We start from the raw sequence: 23,956 nt of genomic DNA, 5'->3' as shown, positions 1-23,956 counted from the left end.
CTTCTCCTCCTTCACCCAGTAGTGGATCCGGCGGGGGGGGGGGGGGGGGAACGGGTGCTGCTGGGGTGGGGGTTTCGGTGAGGGTCGCTGGTGGGGGGTCAAACGGCGCAGGGGCGGGGGGTGGCAACCGGAGGGGAAGGGGACAGTACCAGGTCAAGGTTGGTGGTGATTGTGGGTGGGGAACCAGTGGGTGCCAGGGCCCGGAGGGAGACTGTGTTCTGCCGCCCGTCATGGTGTGCGACGTCGGCGTACTGTGGGTTCGCATGGAGGAGGAGGACTTTTTCGACGAGGCGATCCAATTTGTGGCTCCTCGCATGCTTCCGGAGGAGGACGGGCCCAGGAACTGTCAGCCATGTTGGGAGCGAGACCCTGGAGGTGGATTTCCTAAGCAAGGCAAACAGACGTTCATGAGAGGTCTCATTGGTAGTAGTGCACAGGATCGACCGAATGGAGTGGAGCGCATCGGGGAGGACCTCCTGCCAGTGGGAGAAGGAGATTCCTAGACCGAAGGGCCAGCAGGACGGCCTTCCAGACCATCGCATTCTCCCTCTCCACCCGCCCGTTTCCCCGGGGGTTGTAGCTGGTCGTCCTGCTCGAGGCGATGCCCTTGCTGAGCAGGAACTGACGCAGATCATCACTCATGAAGGAGGATCCCCGATCGCTGTGGATTTGGTGGGGAAACCAAACAATGTGACGATACGGTGTAGGGCATTGATGACTGTGGCAGAGGTCATGTCAGGGCATGGGATGGTGAAAGGGAAACAGGAGTACTCATCAGTGATATTGAGAATGTACACATTGCGGTCAGTGGAGAGGAGGGGCCCTTTGAAGTCCATGCTGAGGCACTCAAAGGGGCGGGAGGCCTTTACCACGTGCGCCCTATCCGGCCGGTAGAAGTGCGGTTTGCACTCCGCACAGACTAGGCAGTCCCTGGTCACCGTCCTGACCTCCTCGATGGAGTACGGCAGGTTGCGGTCCTTGACAAAAAGAAAAAAACGGGTGACCCCTGGGTGACAGAGGTCATAGCGGAGAGCCCGAAGTTGGTCTACTTGTGCACTGGCACATGTACTGCGGGATAGGGCATCTGGGGGCTCATTCAGCTTCCCCGGGCAATATAAGATCTCGTAGTTATAGGTGGAGAGTTCGATCCTCCACCTCAAGATCTTGTCGTTCTTAATCTTGCCCCGCTGTGTATTACTAAACATGAAGGCAACCGACTGTTGGTCAGTGAGGAGTGTGAATCTCCTGCCGGCCAGGTAATGCCTCCAATGTCGCACAGCTTCCACAATGGCTTGGGCCTCCTTTTCGACAGAGGAGTGCTGAATTTTGGAGGCATGGAGGGTGCGGGAAAAGAAGGCCATGGGCCTGCCCGCCTGGTTGAGGGTGGCGGCCAGAGCTACATCCGATGCATCGCTCTCCACTGAAAGGGGAGGGACTCACCGACCGCATGCATCGTGGCCTTGGCGATGTCTGCCTTGATGCGGTTGAAGGCCTGGCGGGCCTCAGCCGCCAAGGGGAAAACTGTGGACTGAATGAGTGGGCGGGCCTTGTCCGCATAATTAGGGACCCACTGGGCGTAATATAAGAACCCCAGGCATCGTTTCAGGGCCTTGGGGCAGTGGGGGAGAGGGAGTTCCAGGAGGGGGCACATGCGGTCAGGGTCGGGCCCTAGGACTCCATTTTCCACAACGTAGCCAATGATGGCTCGGCAGGTTGTGCGGAAAACGCAATTCTCCTTATTATGGGTAAGGTTAAGGAGTTTAGCGGTGAGGGGGAATTTCTGGAGATTCGCGTCGTGGTCCTGCTGGTCGTGGGCGCAGATGGTGACGTTATCCCGATGCGGGAAGGTGGCCCGCAGCCCGTACTGGTCAACTATTCGGTCCATCTCTCGCTAGAAGACCGAGTCACCATTGGTGACGCCGAAGGGGACCCCGAGGAAGTGGTAGAGGCGACCATCTGCTTCGAATGCAGTGTATTGGTGGTCCTCCGGGCGGATGGGGAGCTGGTGGTATGCAGAATTCAAGTCAACTGTGGAGAATACTCGATACTGCGCAATCTGATTGACCATGTCAGATATACGTGGGAGGGGGTAGGCGTCGAGCTGCGTGTACCGGTTGATCATCTGACTGTAGTCGATGACCATCCGGTGCTTCTCCCCAGTCTTAACTACCACCACTTGAGCTCTCCAGGGGCTGTTACTAGCCTCAATGACCCCCCTTCCGCAGAAGCCGTTGGACTTCCGACCTGATAAAAGTCGTGTCCTGTGCACTGTACCTTCTGCTCCTCATGGCGACAGGCTTACAGTCCGGGGTGAGGTTCGCAAAGAGTGAGGGCGGGTCGACCTTAAGGGTTGTGAGGCCACAGACGGTAAGGTGGGGCAGGGGTCTGCCGAACTTCAGGGTAAGGCTCTCGAGGTGGCACTGAAAATTGAGACCTAGTAACAGGGCAGCGCAGAGATGGGGGAGGACGTAGAGTCTGAAGTTACTGTATTCTATGCCCTGTACGGAGAGGGCCACAACGCAGTACCTCCAGATCTATATGGAATGGGATCCGGAGGCCAGGGAGATTTTCTGGGTGATGGGGAGGACCGGGAGGGAACAGCGCCTTACCGTAGTAGGGTGGATGTAACTCTCCGTGCTCCCGGAGTCAAAGAGGCAGGTCGTCTCGTACCCGTTGATCCATACAGTCGTTGTAGCGGTCGCGAGGTAGCGGGGCTGAGATTGATCGAGGGTGATAGAGGTGAGCTGCGGAAGTTGGTGGGAGGGCTGATCGGCGGTGGCAGAGGTATCGGTGGCCCGCGAACGGGCAGGCGAGCAGAGGTCCTGGGGTGCATTCCAAGATGGCGGCACCGAAGATGGCGGCGCCCACAGGGCGCACATGGCGGACGACATCCAAGATGGTGACGCCCACGGGCCGCACGTGGCGGGCAGCGGCAAAGTTGGCGGCGCCGCTGGATCGCACGTGGGAGGCGCAGTGATGTTGGGCCTGGAAACGACAGCGACACATCAGGCCTGGCAAACGGAGACGAACTGGCCCTTCTTGCCACACCCGTTGCAGGTCACGCTCCGTGCTGGGCAGCGTTGTCTGCGGTGCTTGTTCTGGCCACAAAAGTAGCATTTGGGGCCTCCAGAGTTAGCTGGTTGCCGCGCGGTGTAGGCTTGCAGTGTACCCAGGTCGGACGATGTTGCGGCCCATGACGCCCACGAGGGTGCCGTGCGGTCGGAGCTGTAGGACTCTAGATTGCGGGAGTCCACTTCCAGGGAGTTAACGAGCTGTATAGTCTCTGCAAGGTCGAATGTACCCCCTTCCAGTAATCGCTGGCGAACGTAATTGGATTTAATGCCCGTGACATAGGCGTCTCTGATCAGCGAACGCTTGATTAACAGTCTTGATGTACTGTCCTTTTAGTAGTGCCATCGCTTCTGTGTAAGTGGGAGTGTCCCGAATGAGGAGGAAAACCTGTGGGCTCACCCGTGCGTAGAGGATCTGGAGCTTCTGCGGGTCTGAGAGGGCTTCTGTGGATGCTCCGAGGTATCCTTCAAAGCAGGCTAGCCAGTGCTCAAAAGTGGCAGTGGCGTCGGCTGGGTGAGGGTTTAGCTCCAGGAGATCCGGCTTGATTAAGACGTTCATCTTTAAAGTTCTAGCGCAATAAATTGATGTACCATCAATAACCATGACGTAAAATGCCGTGGTTCCTCTGGACTTACCCTCAGAATCGGAGAATCTGGCCTCTTGGGTTTCTTAATTGCAAACATGATGCACATCTGACAGAATGTGGTTGGAGGGCACTGCTTGATGAAACTGGAAAGCTTTACACATATAATCAACAATCATGTCAAAATGTTTGAGAAGATCAAACTCTAAAATACTTTCAAATGCTTTCACAATTCATTATTCTAATCACTGCATTATGATCATAAATGATCTTTATGTGGCCCCAAGTCAAAGTGCGCTTCCTTGATTTCATTTGCTCGTGGGTCCCTCAGTTAAAAAAATAAGATTGTCTGTTGCTGCAAGGTGACATTTGTGAAATGAAGTATGAATAATCTTAACAGCTGGTCAGATTGTCCAGTCCCGCTGGTGCGCGGGCATTGTCGAAGGAGGGACAGGAAAAGTTGGAGAGTGGCCAGATATTCTATTCAAAGGCCCCTCTGATTGAAGACTACTACCGCCTGAGTAAGAGCTGTTAGATTGCGTCAATTCATGCAAATTGAACACCCTGGGCGAAATTCTCCATTATCGGCGGAAAGTCCGCCGATCGGCGCAAAAAACGGCGCAAATTCGACTTGCGTCACGTCGGAAAAATGGGTCGAAAGTCTCCGGCCCGAAATGGGCTAGCAGCGACGTAACGGATCCGCGCTTGCGCAGTGGTTCACGCCGTGCAGCATCATACGCGCCGCACGGCGTGACGGCTCATAAGGCCGCGCTGCTCCCCCCCACCCGACCGGAACACCCGACCGGAACACCCGACTGGATGGCTGGCCGCCGCTCAGCCCCGAGGTTCGAGTCACGGGATGTGGAGGCACTCCTGGACGTGGTGGAGCAGAGGAGGGATGCCCTGTATCCCGGGCACGGCCGCAGAGTTGCCCCACGCCACAGCCGGCGTTTGTGGAGGGAAGTGGCAGATGCTGTCACCGCTGCGGCCCTGACACCACGGACAGGCACCCAGTGCCACAAGAAGGTGAACGACCTCGTCAGAGCAGGCAGGGTGAGCCTCCCCATATTCCCCCTCCCCCATATCCCCCCTCCCCCCCCATATCCCCCCTCCCCCATATCCCCCCTCCCCCATATCCCCCCTCCCCCATATCCCCCCTCCCCCATATCCCCCCTCCCCCATATCCCCCCTTCCCCCATATCCCCCCTTCCCATATCCCCCATATCCCCCCTCCCCCATATCCCCCCTCCTCCAGATCCCCCCTCCCCCATATCCCCCCCTCCCCCATATCCCCCCTCCCCCATATCCCCCCCTCCCCCATATCCCCCCTCCCCCATATCCCCCCTCCCCCATATCACCTGATCACTGCCTGATGTCTAACCATGCATGCTTCATTGTGTATCGCAGGACCAAACGTCCAGGCACCCATCCCCGCAGATGCAGACCGCCCGCAGGATGCCCCTCGGAGGCCACGGGAGACGGAGAGACACGGACCCTCCAGCATGCGACGCCCGCAGGATGCCCCTCGCACACCATGGGAGACGGAGAGACCTGGAGCAACAGGGAGACGACACCCCCGTCACGTGCGGGAGCGACCACCCAGCGACGAGGGGGGCATCCACCGGCCCCCGTCACATCCGAGCCAGGACACCACTACCCAGGACACCACTACCCAGGACACCACTACCCAGGACACCACTACCCGGGACACCACTACCCGGGACAGCACTGCCCAGGACACCCCTACCCAGGACAGCACTACCCAGGAAGACGATATACCGGACAGTGACTCAGAGTGGATGGGTGGAGACTTTAGTGATGAGGCGTCTGCTACACTCACTGGTGCGCACAACACAGCCGTCCCGGTACAGCAGGTGGAGGTAGGAGCAGCAGAGGGGCCGGGCGGTCGGAGGGCAGCCCAGCCCAAGCGAACATCTGCCGCCCAGATGGATCCCGGGTTCCTGGAGTTACCACACCCACAAATAGATCCGATGCAACCACCGACCCGGAGACGAGCGAAGAGGCCGGCTTGCGGCGGCTGCAGTCGCAGATGGAGGAGTCCACCCGCGTCCAGGAGCTGGGAGTGGTGCCGGTCATGCGTGCCACCCAGGCTGACACCGCACGGGTGGCGTCTGCGGTGGAGGCAATGGGTGCGACGGTGTCAGACATGGGGAACGGTTTGCGAGGCCTGGGGCTTTCCGTGCAGGCGGCGTCTGTGGCCCAGGACATGGCTGCCCTCTCACAGGAGGCCATGAGCCAGTGCCAGCGCCAGATGGCAGAGGCGCTCAACGCCATAGCCCAGTCTCTGCAGGCCATGAACCAGTCTCTGCAGGCCATCGCTGAGGGCATCGGCGCCAATGGCCATGTGCGAGCCGGCGTCGCACTGTCACACACAGGGTTTGCCAACCCCCTGGGCTCCATGGCTGCCAACCTGCAGACCCCTGTCGATACCAGCACGGGCCTCCAGGACTGGCAGCGCCAGATGTCGGGGGGGCGTCGGATGGCCAGTCCGTTCGCATCCCCCACCCATGTAGAGGCCTGGGGGCCATCGGGCACCCCGAGGGAGGAGGAGGTGGTGTGGTCCGTCCCGGCTCCCCCTGTAGGGGAGGTCCCGGTACACCGCCACACCTCGGACTCCCCCCCTTCCGTCCCAGGTGCATCGGGTGGGCAACGGGCAGGACAGGCTGGCAGCTTGCCATCCCAGTCGCCCGGGCCGCAGCCTGGCCCATCTAGGCCAGGACGCCCCAGGAAACGGCCACCAAAGGGATCCAGTGTCAGAGGGCAGGAATCACAGGAGTCCACCTCCAGTTCTGCTGTACCGTCTGGGGAACCACGTAGACGTAGTCAAAGGGCCAGTAAGGCCAAACAATTAGACACTGAGTAAGTTGGCACGGGTGCAGGGCACAGATGAGTTTTGGGGCTAGGGCACGTGCATGAACTCCTTTGGTTATTAAAGTCAATGTTACACCTACAGAAGCTGCCTTTGTGCTCTGTCCAAAGCGTGCGGGGGTGTCATGTACGTTGAGCGCAAGTGTGTGTGTGAGGGGTGGTTTTACCTCAGCCCCAGGTGAGTCTGCCCCCTTCCCCCTGGGCCGCCATCAACATCCCCCGGACAGAGGACGGGACCGTGCGCTGCAGCGTCACAGCCGCATGCAGGGATGGTCCAGGTGGAAGGTGGTACTGTGGCCATGGGTCAGACATAGTCCAACGATGTGGAGCCAGGAGCTCACCGCAGGGCGGGTTGTCATCATCCTCCATGGCCTGCAATAGACACGCGTCCACCCGCAACTGTGTGAGCCCGGCCCGTTGTGCCGCAGGTGGATCGGCAATGGGGGGGGGGGGAGTGGTGTGCATGCAGGTGGGGTGGGTGGGGTTGGGGAGGGGGGTGAGGGTGCTGGGTGGGTGGATGGGTGGGGGGTGTGGGTGGTCGGCTGTTGCCATGGTGTGCGGTCTGTGGCCATACTACCCGATTCCCACGCCCATCTAGTCAGTGAAGCGGGCGTCTATCAGTCTGTCCCGTGCCCGCTGGGCCAGCCGGTAACGGTGGACAGCCACCCGCCTGTGTCTACCCCGTCTGCCCTGACCATTACCCCCATCCCCCTCATCTGGGGAGGACTGCGCCTCTTCCTGCTGCTCCTCCACTCCGCCCTCCTCTGCCTGCGGCACATCGCCCCTCTGCTGGGCTATGTTGTGCAGGACGCAGCACACCACAATGATGCGGCCGACCCTATCTGGCCGATACTGGAGGGCGCCCCCAGAGAGGTCCAGGCACCTGAAACGCATCTTCAGCACGCCAAAACACCTCTCTATCACTTCCTTTGTCGCTACATGGGCATCATTGTAGCGGTTCTCCGCCTCATTGCGTGGCCTCCGTATAGGCGTCATCAGCCACGATCGCAATGGGTAGCCCCTGTCGCCCATGAAACCAGCCCCTCAGCCGGGGATGGCGTCCCTCGTCCATGCTGGGGATGGATGACCGTGACAACACGTATGAGTCGTGTACACTGCCTGGGTAACGGGCGCAGACGTGCAGGATCATCATGCGGTGGTCGCAGACCACCTGTATGTTCATCGAATAGGTCCCCTTCCTATTGGTGAACACAGCCCTGTTATCTGCAGGTGGCTGCACGGCGACGTGCATCCCATCGATCGCGCCCTGGACCATGGGGAACCCAGCCACGGCAGAGAAGCCCACGGCCCGGGCATCTTGGCTGGCCCGGTCCACGGGGAAGCGGATGTAGCGGTGCGCCATGGCTTTTAGGGCATCTGTCACTGCCCGGATGCACCGATGTCTGCGATATGCCAGACAGGTCCCCACTCGGTGCCTGGAATGACCCCGTTGCATAAAAGTTCAGGGCCAACGTAACCTTGACGGACACGGGGAGAGGGTGTCCCCCGCCAGTGCCACGCGGTGACAGGTGTGCCAGCAGGTGGCAGATGTGTGCCACGGTTTCCCGCCTCATCCGGAGTCTCCTCCTGCATTCCCGGTCCGTGAGGTCCTGATATGGCTGCCGGGGCCGGTACACACGGGGCGCCCTCGGGTGCCTCCGTTGCCGTGGGGCCGCGACGTCCTCCTCCCCTTCCTCGTCCTGTCGGTCAGGTGTCCCTCCAGCTTGGGCGGCTGCCGCCTGTCCCTCTGCGGCAGCCTGCGCCGCCTCTCTGGCACGCTCCTCCTCCTCCTCATCCAGGGCAACATAGACATTAGCGGCTGCCGCCACGGCGGCCAACATCGCTGGATGATCGGAAAACATGACGGCCTGGTGGGGGGGAGGGGAACGACGACATGTCATCATTGCCCATATCCCCTCCTCCCCCCAGCCAGGTGGCATGGACCACATGGGTCCAACTGTTGGAGGCTGGCACCTGGCCAGGTGGACCAACTCACTTGCCCTCGCATCCCCCTCCCCGGCACGGACCCCCCATCCCCCTCCCCGGCACGGACCCCCACCCAACCTCCACCCCGGCACAGACCCCCCCATCCTCCTCCCTGGCACGGACCCCCCCCAACCTCCTCCCCAGCACGGACCCCAACCTCCTCCCCGGCACGGACCCCCCCCCAACCTCCACCCCGGCACGGACCCCCCATCCCCCTCCCCGGCATGGACCCCCCCCAACCTCCTCCCCGGCACGGACCCCCCCCAACCTCCACCCCGGCACGGACCCCCCATCCCCCTCCCCGGCACAGACCCCCCCAACCTCCTCCCAGGCACGGACCCCCCGCCAACCTCCACCCCGGCATGGACCCCCCATCCCCCTCCCCGGCACGGACCCCCCCCCCCAACCTCCACCCTTACACGGACACCCCCATCCCCCTCCCCGGCACGGACCCCCCCCCCCAACCTCCTCCCCGGCACGGACCCCCCATCCCCCTCCCCAGCACAGACCCCCCCCAACCTCCACCCCGGCACGGACCCCCCATTCCCCTCCCCGGCACGGACCCCCCCCCCAACCTCCACCCCGGCATGGACCCCCCCCCAACCTCCACCCCGGCACGGACCCCCCATTCCCCTCCCCGGCACGGACCCCCCCCCAACCTCCACCCCGGCATGGACCCCCCTCCCGGCACTCCCCCGGAGCCCAGCCCACTCTAACCCCCCCCCCCTCCCCCCCCCCGCCGCACACACACACACACAACCCGAGACACACCTCTCCTCACACATTCAGACTGTGGCCACGCCATCGCCTGCCCAGAGCCAACCCCCCAGGCCGTCACTCACCTCCACGCTGGTCGGCGTGAACCTGGAGCACAGGGTCACGCCGATGAAAAGGAGGTTTAATTTACGTCGACGTGAACGGTCATCACGTCGACGGGACTTCGGCCCATCCGGAAGGGAGAATATCAGCAGGCCGAAAATCGGCTGCCTTGCGCAGACCCGTGCCATTCTCCGACGGCAGCGGCGACATTAACGCCCCGCCGACTTTTCTCCCTTCGGAGACTTCGGCAACCGGCGGGGGCGGGATTCACGGCGGCCAACGGCCATTCTCCGACCCTCTGGGGGGTCGGAGAATGACGCCCAGGGCCTGTTTACGAATGTGCAATGGATTATGAGCAGTCTGTCCACATTTAAGCAAAATTAACTGATCCATTTCCATGCTTCAAAGTTTTGCATTAACAAGGGTTTCTGACCTTGAATGGTATCAGTGACTTCATTTTAATTATGTGAGTAATGGTAATTATTCAAAACAGGTGCTACTTAATCACATTTTTTCAGGTGCTACTTAATCACATTTTGGATTAGCTCGGTGGCATGGTGGCACAGTGGTTAGCACTGCTGCCTCACAGCGCCAGGAACCCGGGTTAGATTCCCGGCTTGTGTCATTATCTGTGCGGAGTCTGCTTGTTCTCCCCTGTTCTCCCTACTGCGTGGATTTCCTCCAGGTGCCCTTGTTTCCTCCCACAAGTCCCGAAAGTCGTGCTTGTTGGGTGAACAGGCCCCAAAATGTGGTGACTAGGAGATTCAGATGGGGTGTCAGCGACACTCCAGCAGATCCATTGGAGGAGTACCAGAGGCTATGGGCACAGAACATAGCGCCGCCCATGCGGAGCATCGAAGCCAACGCTGCTTGGATGGCAACCGCAGTGGAGAACTGACTTGCTGGCCGATGTGTCACACTCCCAGGTGGACCTTTCTGAGGTGCAGCGGAGCATGTCCCACTCTCAGCTGGGCATTTCCAAGGCACTCCAGAGCATGTCCCAGTCACTGGGGACATGTCCCAGGTGAACTTTTATGAGGTTCTGCGGAGCATGTCCCAGTCACAGGTTGGCATTGTCGGGGCGTGTTGACTTCTTTATTTCTATGTGAACCACAAGCTGTTTCTTATATTGACCGAATGACCACACAACCAGTATATTAGTTCAAAAGACAGTTTATTAACAAACACACTTGTTTCAACATGCAATGATTCACGCGGCTACGCACTAAACTAGACCGAATAACTAAGATGACCTTTACTTAACTTCGGGATGACCGGCTCTGTGCGGGAGATAAGACCTTTCTTTATCTGTGTCCACGTGGGTCGGTTGGAAGTTATCAGGTTTGTCTTGGCTGGGCTCGTCCTTCAGGTAGCGATCGCGAGTCCTTCAACTTGGTTGGTTGATATGCTGCAATTGGTCGCATAGAGGCCGTTCCAAAAGAGGCCGATCCCTAGTGCGCAGGGCTTCCTATCGTTCTTCTCTTTTGCACCCTTTTGGGCGGTCCTAATTCCAGATCCAATGGATCGATAGGGTTTCGATCACCCTCATTGATCCTGGCCAATTAAGGGGTGGATACTTCGGTGGCTGGGCGGGTCCTAGCTGTCATTGTCCCAGGCACATAGGCCTTTCCAAATAAGGGGAAGTGGCGTCGGCTAGTCTGTTACTGCTGCCGTTTCTTGATTCGAGTTCCATTATCCTGGGGAAATGGTGATTGACTTTTAATGGGTGCAAGTTTCGGTCAGGTCTGGCTTCTTTGCACAATATACAGGGGCTGTGTTCTTGTCTCTGTCCAGGTTGATCACAATTCCCATGGTCCTTTGCAGGTGGCCATTTTAGATAGCTACAGGTGCTACATAGTATGTATCATTCACTGAGGAGCATCTCCAAGGGCTTCAACAGCATGCTGCAGGTATTGGGGAGCCACCTGGGATGGCAGAGCCAGATGACGCTTGGGCAGTCGGGGCTTAATCAAGCTGCTCCTCCATCCCGCAGTGAACCACCAGGGCCCGATGGGCACCAACAAGGAGGAGGAAGTTGTGTGCCAACCCAAAGCCATGCTACTGAGTGGAAACAGCGGTCACCAGCTCCCCTGAGTTCCCCCCCCATTTGATAATGCCGCATTTTGGAGTCAGCCCCCGGAACAGAGTGGTAAGGTATGGACCATTGGCATGTGGGCCAGGGCTCTCCCGACTCTAGGGCTCCCAGAGGAAGGATTGGGAGGAGTGGGGAAGGGAGGCGGCACCATCGGGGGCACCATCTAGGGGCAGTTGGGGACACACATGTACAGCATTCGAGAAATATGGCACTTTCTTCCGCAATGCAGGCCGCCCACCAATCTCCTGCCCCAGCCGCCATGGACATCGTGTTCCTGGATCCCCCTCCCAAGCACACCACGTGCAGGTGGTGGATACGAATCAGCACTCAGCAGGCAGGCAGGAGTCGGACTATGGCTTAGCTTGAGGAGCACCAGCGCTCACCTTTCAGTGGGTTGACATCACTCACTGCCTTCATCAGTGACCGGTTAACAGCACTGACACAGTCCCATCATCCTTGGAATGATGTCATGCAGACCCTGGGAGGGTGGAACAGTGGGGTGGGGGGGAGAATGAGTGAGGAGGAAGGGGAGCGGTGAGAGGGGGTGAGGTAGGGAAGGGGAGGGATGAGGTGGAGGGGGTGAGATGAGGGACGAAGCCATGTCCTATGTGAAGCGGGCGAGGATGAGGGTCTCCCTGGCCATCTGGGATTTCCGGACCATCGCCACTCTCCTCAATCCTCTAGCTTGTCCTACGGGTGCTCCCCGGGCCAGTCCTCCAGCCCCTCCTGATTCAGCGCCTTCTCATCCTCCACCTTGGTGGCTGCATATTCCTCCTCCTCCACCTCCACTACGTCACACTGTCAGGTTGTGGAGGGCACAGCAGACCACCACAAGACAGGCGACCCTCTGGGAGGTGTACTGCAGTGCACCACCAGAGCAGTCGAGGCATTGGAACTGCATTTCGAGGTGACTGATGTACCACTCAATGACAGCCTGGGTGGCCATATGGGCCTCGTTGTATCCGGTCTCCGCATCGGTCACCAGCTTCCGTACTGGCATCATTATCCAGGTATTCAGAGGGTACCCCTTATCTTCCAAAAGCCAACTGGCCATCCTGGGGTTGTCTTCGAAGAGTCCGGGGATTTCCAACTGCCCCAGGATGTAGCTGTCATGCACACTCCCTGGGAAGCATGATCTTTCTGTGGTAGTTGCACATGAGCTGGACGTTCAAAGAGTGGAACCCCTTCCTGTTGATGAAATGCACTCCCTGATGGCCTGGTGTACGCAAGACAACAGGTGTGCCATCTGTTCACCCCTGGACCTGGGCATCCTATTGATGGCTGAGAATCCTGCTGCCCGGGCATCTTGTTGAGCCTGGTCCATGTCAAAGTTTATATAGTTTGCAGCCCGGGCAAACAGAGGATCTGTGACCTCACTTGTGCATTTGTGGGCTGTAGCTTGTGAGATATACAAGTTCCCGCTCGAACCCTAAAGGATCCTGAGGCATAAAGGTTCAGAACTGCAGTGACCTTGATGGCCACTGAGCAGGTATCCTCCTCCTCCACATGGTGCCAGGTCCCAAAGGACATGGTACAGGGGCTGCACCGTCCCCTTGTTGAGGTGGCGCCTCCAGCTGCACATGCTGTCTGTCATCTGTTGGAATGACCTGTGACACTTGGACACGTTGGGCTGTCACCAGACTCCCCTTCTGGGTCCCTCCCTGGCCTGAAAGGCAGCCGGGTCCTCAGGATGTGGGGTATGAAGCTCATGGGACGCCGCCTCAAACTTCTGTCAAAGCTGCTGCTGCTGCTGCTGCTTTCTCCAGCGCCTGCCTGCCTGGCCTAACAGCAGCACCGCGAGGGCAGCCTCCGCGGGGCCCAAAATATAATCAATCCCACGTAATATCTGTAAGGAATTCGGGAGAGTGAGAGACTGACAACAGCAGTATCTCCCACCCCGGGACCCTCCACACCCCATTGCCCTCCCCTTCCCCCCGCATATCACCGCCATCCGACACACCCTGCCCATGCACCCCTGGCCACAGCAGAGGCCCCATGTCACTGGAGTCCAGACCCTGTATCCCCCAGATACCTGCACATAATATTACTGGTCCCCTCCCCAGTGCACACACCCATCCTCTGGTTGCAGAAATTACCCCTGTTCTGGGCCCAGATGTTGGCTGCTGCATCCAAGGTTGCTTCTTGCAGTGTTCAGGCACAATGTCCAGGCACATGCTAGGCAATAACTCCCACATGCTACATGGAACGCCTTCCCATGGGGATTTACATGGGAGGTATGAAGTGCTTACATAACTACGATTGCCAAGGGCGGCATGGTTGTGGAGTGGTTAGCACCGCTGCCTCACAGCACCGAGGATCCGCGTTCAATTCTGGCCCCGGGTCACTGTCCGTGTGGAGTTTGCACATTCTCCCCATGTCTGCGTGATTCTCACCCCCACAACCCAAAGATATGCAGACTAGCTGGATTGGCCATGCTAATTGGAAAAAAATAATTGGGTACTCTAAATTTAAAAAAAAACTATGATTGCCAAGTCCCTATTAGCAATAGCCTTCGGCCGCGCGTCCACAGCCCTCCACAGTCAGTGGGAGTTATGGGCAGTCGGTGGGCCAGGCGTGCAGGGGCTGGGGTTGCCTATATTATGGGTATACATGATCCAAGGGACCCACGGGTGCTGAGACACCCCTCCCCAGCCCAAGGGTAACTCCCCACTGATGCCAGCCCAACCCCCCCCAACCGAGTCTGCCACCATATGGGCTCCCCCACTTCCCCCTCCGAGTATTGGGACATTGTCCAGGAGTGAAGATGGCTCCCCATCTCCTCGGATCCCTGCAGTAGCCATTCCGCCAGCTTCATGTTTTTTAAAAGATGTACTAACTGGCCCCCAATGAACATTTTCTGGGTAGGTGGTTCAATCGTGGGAGACCATTAGATAGGAGGTCATTCCCATTAATTGTATGCTTTAAGTAATGATTACTGGTTTTCCGCCATGCCGTGAGGGGATCCTGATTTTGCCAATGTGAACGGGCCGAGTAGATCGCAAACCAATCGGCGCCAGATGGGTTTCCCAAGTTTGGCCTCTCCCACAACATAATGGCCGTGTCGCTCTTTCACTCAAGCGGGACACAACAGTAAAATCACACCTTTAATCTTTCTTTTTTTATCCCTCTTTTACTGAATGAATGCAAAGTAGGCAACATTGTGAACCCTCCTCCCACATTTTGAAGGTATGCAACTAAACTAACCCTTTGAGTTCATCCCACATGGTGTTTGCTGAATAGAAATTGGATCACACCAAAACCAAGGGTTTGCAAAATGCGGCATCACTTTTAAAGTGGGGGAGCAAGCCAAAACATCTTTCTGACTATAGATGAGTGGTGATAGGAGAAATTAGTGTTTAAAATAACTCCCCTGCTGTCCGTAACACATAGATATGTGTTTCAGATTAACTGAGACAATGTTATGCAGATGGAAGTAAGTGGTCTTGTTGGTGGAAAGGATATAAGTTAAAGTTCCCTCAGGGAAAAATAAAATGTCAAAGTTACGAACAGAGAGTTTGAGCCTCAGACAAAGAGCAAATGCTCCACGGTTCAATGCCTCAGGTGTCTGACTCACTGGGTAAAGACAAGCGAGCCCATTCAAATGTTTTTGTGGTGTTAGAGTTTGGATACTGGATTATCAGGTGTCAACATCTGGTGAATGATTGTTGAGATATTGGACTGCTTGCTGACCAAGGGTGGCTTGGAGAACAAAGGGTCCCTTTTAAGGATTAATTTTCGAAGGCTAAGCCAAGGAAGACCACAAAAAACATAAAATTCTGTGGCCTTGATAAGTTTGCGCGCAAATTATTGTGCGGGTTCGTGGTGCACCTTGTGCAGATGCTAAGCAGACATTCACAATGTTTATCGGGCATGAAGTACACTTGAGTGTGTAAGCCCGATGATAGAGGGTTCCAGTTCCTGAAGCAATATGGCACCTCACTTTACAAAGTCTGCCCTGTTGGCGAGATTTTCTTTCCAAACATTCAGATGATTTGGCAGATGGAGACTTCTTCCACTAACACATTGTCCCAATATTACATGTATAATGTAATTTGCATCCCCCTGCTATTTAATTTCCAATGCATTACCTGCTTTTTTTAAACCACATGCTTGTTAACATTGCTCTATGTCTACTATTGCTTTTCTCCATGTATTTTTTGTTTGATGGTCCATTCATGTCTATGCCTCTACTCTGTGACTCTGATGCTGCACCTTTGACCTCTTCTTTAGGTTGTGGAATCTTCGTCCATGTCCTTCAGGTGTTGGTAGAGAGCTCCACTCCAATACAGCTTCCTTCAATTCTCCAAAGACATCTTCTCACGATGGTCCATACAAGTTTACTGGGACTTCCACTGCTTAAAACACAAATTTACTGTTAGATGTGCCTTTGTTATCAAAGTTGTGCAGTTAGTTGGGGTTATGGGGATAGGGTGAGGGAGTGGGCCTAGGTAGGGTGCTCTTTTGGAGGGTCGTTGCAGACTCGATCTGCTGAATGGCCTCCTTCTACACCGTAGTGATCCTAAGTCATTTCTAAGTGGTAATATTGTGCACCTGATGCTTCAAACGGTGCTGAAAGAGTACTGATTGACAAACATTGCCGAATTACAGATGAGACATTAAACTAATCCATCCTGTCAGGCGGATGTAAGAGCTCCTGCGGTGCTATTTCAAAGAAAAGCAGGGAAATCCTGCCCAGCGTGCGAGACAATATTTATCGCCCAATCAACATCACCAACAAATAAGCTGGTCATTATCACATTGCTGTTTGTGGGACCTCACTGCGCACAAATTGTTTGCCATGTTTTCAACATTGCACCAGTGAATGCACATCAAAGGTACATTATCCACTATAAAGCACTTTAGCATATCCTGAGGTCATGAAAAGTATATGCAGGTTCTGTCTTTCTATCACTTTCTCTGCTGGTAATGAGTCCTTTTCTATTACAATTGAACACTCCAAAGCTGAATTAATGACTTTCTGACACTATGCCAGAAATTAAGCTAAATGCCTCATTATCTGCTTGATAAGCATTGAAGCCCCATTACTGGAGGTGCATTTTGATTGCTGCTGGTGTTTTCTTACCTTTTAAACTCCTCAGGAATCGTATATTTCAGAAACTTACATTATCTCAACTTTCTCCGCAAATTGTTTGTCCGGAAAACAGTCAGTCAGTCATTTCAGCGACTGTTTTTTGAAGAGGATGTTTACCAACAAATACCACGACAACAAAATACTGAAGCTCTCAGATAGCTACAGTTGTAACTAAAAAAACCTCACTGAACTAAATAGACCGCAATTCTATGATGCTAATACTGTCCCAAATATAGAGGTAAAACTACATTCGGAAGCACGCAGTGATATCGTGGAATTTTCATCGAATAATTTACTGTTACAGACTATGCTGATCTCAACAGATTCAGAAGCAGAAAAGTAGTGAAGACTTTTTGTCACTTTTTGGTGGACGTCTGGGGTGCACTGCCTGGGAGGCGAGAAACCTCACAACCTTTCAAATGCATGTGGATGAGTGCTTGGAATGCTATAACATTCAAGGCTGTGAGCCAAGTGCTGGAAAGTGGGATTAGTGTAGATTTTAGTGTAGTTTTGTCGGTGCAGACTCGGTGGACTGAAGGGATCTTCTGTACTATAGGACTCTGTGACTTGTCGAACCATAAAACGATAATGGTCAGAAAGAGGCCTTTTGGCCCATCGTACCTCTGTTAGCTCTATGAAAGAGCTATCTTATTTGTCCCACTTCCCTCATAGTATCCCAACAGTGCAGAAGGAGGCCATCAAGTCTGCATCGACCCTCAGAGCAAGCACCCGCCCTAGGGACAATTTTATCAAAGCCAATCCACCTGACCTGCACATCTTTGTTATGTGGGAGAAAACCGGAGCACCAGGAGGAAACCCATGCAGACATGGGAAGAATGTGCAAACTCCACACAGTCAGTCACCTGAGTCAGAATCGAACCCAGATCTCTGATGCTGTGAGGAAGCAGTGCTCATCACTCTGCCACCGTGCCCTGCCTTTACTTGCCCAGAATTTCTTGTTCTTCAAGCACCTCTCCAATTCCGCTTTGGAAGTTAGCATCAGATCTGTTGCAACTTTCAGGTGGTGCGTTCTAAATCATGACAACTGGCTGCGAGTAGAAAATTCTCCTCTTCTTCCCATTGCTATTTTTGCCAATTACCTTAAATCAGTGCTCTCTGGGCACTGACCACTCCAGCACTGGGAATAGTTTTTCTTTATGTACCCTATCAAAATCCTTGCATTAGATCTGCCATTAATGTTATCTGTTCCAAGAACAAGCCCAGCCCTATAGAATCACAGAAATTTGCAACACAGAAGGAGGCCATTCAGCTCATTGTGTGAACACGAGCTGGAATGTGATCATCCAGCCTAGTCCTACTTTCTAGCTCTGTAGCCTTATAGGTTACGGCACTCAAGTGAATACACAAATGCTTTTTAAAAAATGTTATGAGGGTTTCTGCCTCTATCAGCCTTTCAGCATCATTATGGATCTGCACTATTCTCTGGGTGAATAGATTTCCCCTTGAATCTGCTCTAAACCTCCTACTACCCTAAATCTATTCTTTGTGCTTATGGATTCCTCAAGCCAAGGCTCAAGATATGCTTGTTAGGTGGATTGGACATTTTGAATTCTCCCTCTGTGTACCCGAACAGGCGCCGGAATGTGGCGACTAGGGGCTTTTCACAGTAACTTCATTGCAGTGTTAATGTATGCCTACTTGTGACAATAAAGAGTTTATTATTATTATTAAACAATTTTGAATTGCTTTCTCAATGTTCTCTTGATTCCTATTTGATTATGGTGCACCCATCACTCCTGTGTTAGTCCTTTATTTTGTTCTTGTGATATTGTTGCTTTAGCAACAGGTTACTTTCCATTATACTGTCACCACAAAATCTTGTCCTTGTCCCTTTATCTAAATGCACACTACCCCAGTTTCAGGCAGACACCACTCCATCCTGTGAATCGTGCCCTTCCAACTCACTCTTTCCTAAGCAAAGTATATCCGAAAACCTGAAGTCAGCAAACTGCATTTTTGTCCAAAGCTGTCCCCTCTGGCATTCTATCTGCCTTTCTTCCTTATTATTTCCACTCACATTTTTATGAGAAGCTAGTAACCCAAGAGCTTATTTTTGTGGCGTTAAATGACTGCATTTCTCATGGGGCTGCTGTCAGGAAATCTCTTAAGTATCACTATACTGTCAGGTATTGACTCATTGGAAGCCTGTCAGCACAATCGTGCGGTGATGCTGTTACAAAGTATTTGACATACTCCTGTATAGCAGCTTTATCTGGCATACTTTCCGCGCGGACACTGAAGGAATACCTTTGAAAAAGGTTGTATTTGTAAGTCTTCCCTGAGGAACAATCAGCTGCTGGGATCAAAAATGTTATTTTGGGCTTGTGTCATTCCAAATCTATTCCATGTGTTCATGTAATCACAGCTATTAAGCTACCATTAGACTACCATACCCCCACATGGTTCAAAAAGGAGGAAAGTAGAGTGCTCCTCATTTTTTAACGCATCTATATGGAACCTACGTTACACACACTGGCCCAAGTTTTCCAGCCCCTCCTTGTCAGGACCTGCCGGAGGGGATGTGGAAGGTCAGCCAAAAGGCCATTGGCTGGAAGATCCCAGGGGTGGGCGGGGCCATACAGGCTCAACCACCATCTCGCTGTGCCTAACCTGGCACACTTTTCTTGCCAGTGGAAATGGAAGCCAGAAAATTGCAAACCAATTCTGTTTTTGTGGTTCAGGGATGAATGCTGGCCAAGGCATCAAGGGAAATGTTTCTCAAATGGTGATTTGAGATCTTATACATCCATCTGAACAGGTAGACATAGCCTGGGATTGCTTCACATCTGAAATGGGGGTGGGGGGTGGGGGGGGGGGGGGGGTATTGCTCAGCTGATCGCCACCCCACATCCAACCACACCCTGAAGAAAAGTCGGTGCTGAACCGGTTGACTTCAAACAAGCCACACTGCATCCCATAGCATCCTTAACAAGGTGGGTGTCCAGCCCTCAGCGAGAGCAAGTCCTGCCCACAAGAACTACCAACCAATCAGGTCTCACAGTCTCAGATGCACCAGAACTCACTTCCACGATGAAGGACGATGGCGACCAGAGAGAGTTAAGTCTTTTAGGATGGAAAGGATTGGGCATTCTAGAGAAGGGTTTAAGGGGATGGGGAGGGGGGAAGAGGGTGTGTGGGGCGGCTGAGGGTTTTGATGGGCAGGCAGGGAGGCACAAAGGGGAGTAAGGCCTTGTAGCGAGGAGGGGGTGGGGGAGGAGAAGGAGTGGGTGTCCCCAATGTGCACAGGGCAACACCTGAAGAATGTACCTCCTTTCATTCCCACTTTTTTGTTAAAAAAGTGTTCTTACTCTTGCGTGCCTGCCTCCCTGCCTCTACCTAGCATATTATGAGCAGATTGAGTACCTTAAGTGGGCAATTTAAGGGCTTCAATGGGCCCAAAGCTGGCAACATCCTGGGTATCTTACACACAATCATGTAATATGGAGACCAGTTGGGAGATGGGCGGGAAGACAGTGGGCTGGCTGCACACCATAAGACCATAAGACATAGGAGCGGAAGTAAGGCCATTCGGCCCATCGAGTCCACTCCACCATTCAATCATGGCTGATTTCAACTCCATTTACCCGTGCTCTCTCCATAGCTCCATTTTTCATGAGCCCACACCTCCAAATATATACCTGGCAGAGGGTTGTAAAATACAGCTCAATACCTACAATAGTGCAGTAGTCCTTCAGTACTGCACCACTGTTTCAGCCCAGAAGATCTATTTAGGTTGCAGTGTTAGACTTGGAACTAGAATTTCAAAGCGGAGTCAGGAACCTGACATCCATGTAAATTCTGTGTCCTGTCCCCGCACGTGAACTACATTGCTCTTGTGATGCTATTTTAAAATATAATTGAGCAGAAACAGAGTTTGGCGCTCCTTTTGGAGGCACTGAGCAACTTCAGGAGGTTGGATCTGCCAATGTGGTGCCAGCGATTTAAGTCAGGCAGCAGCCATGTTGGAGACTCATGCTGCCTTGCTGAGGATAATGCTGGCGCAATGTAACCACTGAAGCCAAGTGAAGGTACAGCACTTGACCTGATGCCAGTGGACCCCTCGAATTTCACAACAAACCAGAGATAGAAGCAAACTTTCTTTTGCCCCACTGGAACCTCAGCAACGGTGCACTAAACACGCATCATTTTATTTGACTTTGGCTTGACGTGTAAAGAATGTTTCCTCTTTTTGGGGAATCCAGAACTAGGGAGAACTCTTTTAAAAGTAGGGGTCGTCCTTACAGGACAGAGATGAGGAGAATTCGTTTTCTCTCAGAGGGTTGTGCGACTTTGGAACTCTTTGCCTCAGAAGATAGTAAAAGTGGGGTCATTGGGTATTATTAAGACGGTGGTAGATGGATACATGTTAGGAAAGGGAATCAAAGGTTGTCAGGGGTAAATGGAATGTGGAATTTGAATCACAAACAGATCAGCCATGATCTTATTAAATGGCAAAGCAGGCTCAAAGTGCCAATGGCCTACTTCTGCTCCTAACTCGTGTGTTCGTATATAAGTAACTTACTTTTGCACTGAAAATAAACTTTTGGCGATGTAAGAAAAAGAAAAAGAAAAGCACTGCTTTTCCATTTTCTTACTCTTTATCCTCTCGCTCTTATTGCGATCTTTCTTTCCCTAAATATTTAGCTTTATATATATGATTTTGCTTCATATTCTGTGTTATTGCTCACACTTCCCAGCTCCCTGTAGAATTAAATTAACAGTCTAACACATGTTTCAGGGCTGGGTCTTTTTCTCTTACCTATACCAAGGTGGCAGCTCCAGTACTTTGACATGAAACGCATGCTTCCTGTCATATTTAGAGTCTCATGCACCAATTTAGAAAAATGCTTATGGTTTGGCACAGGTCATTGAATTTGCATTTGAACGTAAATGCTGTTTATTTTGAATTCTTCCTTTGGTGGAATATCAGCAGAGTTGTTATGGCAAGCAAACGTATATCCAATTTGGCCAATTAATTTGCAGGAGAGATTGAACACATTTCCTCATAATATCCCCGACCTTTACAGTATTAAATCAAGCACGCTGTCAAGTGCATTTCCAGTTTCGCAAAATCAATCCAAGGCATTCTGATTAAATTCACGAGCTCTTATTCTTCTATCAATTACAATTGCCAGCTATCCTTCAACACCGGCTCTTATCATAAGATGTGCCATGTTGAACTGGGTTGCTGCTGCATTGACCAAAGGGGAGCTGGAAGTAGGAGGGGTAGTCGGGGCGGGAGTCCGCCGCCTGGGGGACTGGAGGGTATGGGAGGCACGGTCACGTAGCTGGCCTAGAAAAGGAGATGGCTAGTCGGCAGGGGAGGGGGGGCGAGTAGCTGCCCGATCCGGCTGATAACTTGGAATGTGAGGGGCCTGAACGGGCCGGTCAGGAGGGCACGGGTGTTCGCGCACTTAAAGTGACTGAAGGCAGACGTGGTTATGCTCCAGGAGACACATCTGAAGGTGGCAGATCAGATTAGGCTGAGAAAGGGATGGGTAGGGCAGGTCTTTCATTCAGGGCTGGATGCGAAGAACAGAGGGGTTGCAATACTGGTGGGGAAGCGCGTGTTGTTCGAGGCACTGAATATTGTAATGGATAATGGAGGTCGATATGTGATGGTGAGTGGTAGGTTGCAGGGGGTGCGGGTGATACTGGTGAACGTATAAGCCCCGAATTGGGATGATGCCGGATTTATGAAACGCATGCTGGGTCGGATTCCGGATCTGGAGGTAGGAAGCTTAATAATGGGGGGGACTTCAACACGGTGCTGGACACAGCACTGGACCATTCTAGGTCCAGGACGGGTAAGAGGCCGGCTGCGGCCAAGGTGCTCAGGGGGTTTATGGACCAGATGGGGGGGGGAGTGGATCCATTGAGGTTTGTCAGGCCTCTACCAGGGAATTTTCCTTCTTTTCCCACATCCATAGAGCCTACTCCCGGATAGACTTTTTCATTTTGAGTAGGGCACTAATCCCGAAAATGGAGGGAACGGAATATTCCATAGCCATCTCAGACCACGCCCCGCATTGGGTGGAGCTGGAGTTGGGGGAGGAGAGGGACCAGCGCCTGCTGTGGCGTCTCGATGTGGGACTGTTGGCGGATGAGCAGGTGTGCGGGCGGGTGCGGGGGTGTATTGAAAGATATTTGGAGGCCAACGACAACGGGGAGGTGCAGGTGGGGGTAGTCTGGGAGGCGTTGAAGGCGGTGGTCAGGGGAGAGCTAATCTCCATTAGGGCCCACAGGGAGAAGAGAGAGGGGAGGGAGAGGGAGAGGTTGGTGGGGGAGATTTTAAGGGTGGACAGGAGGTATGCCCCCGAGGAGGGGCTACTTAGGGAGCTACGGAACCTCCAGACGGAATTCGACCTGTTGACCACGGGGAAAGCAGAGGCAGAGTGGAGGAAAGCGCAGGGGGCGGCGTATGAGTATGGAGAGAAGGCGAGTCGGATGCTGGCACATCAGCTTCGTAAGAGGGAGGCAGCTAGGGAGATTGGTGGAGTCAAGGATAGAGGGGGGAATACGGTGCAGAGTGTGGTGAGAATAAACAAGGTATTTATTGACTTCTATGGGGATCTGTACAGGTCTGAGCCCCCAGCGGGGGAGGAGGGGATGTTGACGATTCCTGGATCAGCTGAGGTTCCTGAGGGTGGAGGAGCAGGAGGTGGCTGGTTTGGGGGTGCCGATTGAGCTGGAGGAGCCGGTTAAAGGATTAGGGAGCATGCAGGCGGGGAAGGCCACGGGGCCGGATGGGTTCCCGGTTGAATTTTACAGGAAATACGTGGACCTGCTCGGCCCGTTGCTAGTGAGGACTTTTTGTAAGTCGAGGGAGGGGGGGGACCTTGCCCCCGACAATGTCCAGGGCGCTGATCTCTTTGATCTTGCAGCAGGACAAGGATCCATTGCAATGTGGGTCGTATAGACCGATCTCGCTCCTCAATGAAATGAAATGAAATGAAAATCGCTTATTGTCACAAGTAGGTTTCAAATGAAGTTACTGTGAAAAGCCCCTAGTCGCCACATTCCGGCGCCTGTTCGGGGAGGCTGGTACGGAATTGAACCGTGCTGCTGGCCTGCCTTGGTCTGCTTTCAAAGCCAGCGATTTAGCCCTGTGCTAAACAGCCCCAGTTGTTGACGCTAAGTTGCTGGCGAAGGTGCTGGCTACGAGAATTGAGGACTGTGTCCCGGGGGTGATTCATGAGGACCAGACGGGATTTGTGAAGAGTAGGCAGCTAAATACAAATGGGCGGAGGCTCCTCAATGTGATTATGATGCCCTTGGTGGAGGGGGAAGCAGAGGTAGTGGCAGCTATGGACGCGGAGAAGACCTTTGATCCGGTGGAGTGGGAGCATTTTTGGGAAGTGTTGCGGAGGTTTGGGTTCGGGGAGGGCTTCATCAGTTG

This window comes from Scyliorhinus torazame, chromosome 16 (assembly GCF_047496885.1).
Source record: "Scyliorhinus torazame isolate Kashiwa2021f chromosome 16, sScyTor2.1, whole genome shotgun sequence".
Lineage (NCBI taxonomy): Eukaryota > Metazoa > Chordata > Chondrichthyes > Carcharhiniformes > Scyliorhinidae > Scyliorhinus > Scyliorhinus torazame.
Note: the sequence above shows the minus strand (reverse complement) of the source record.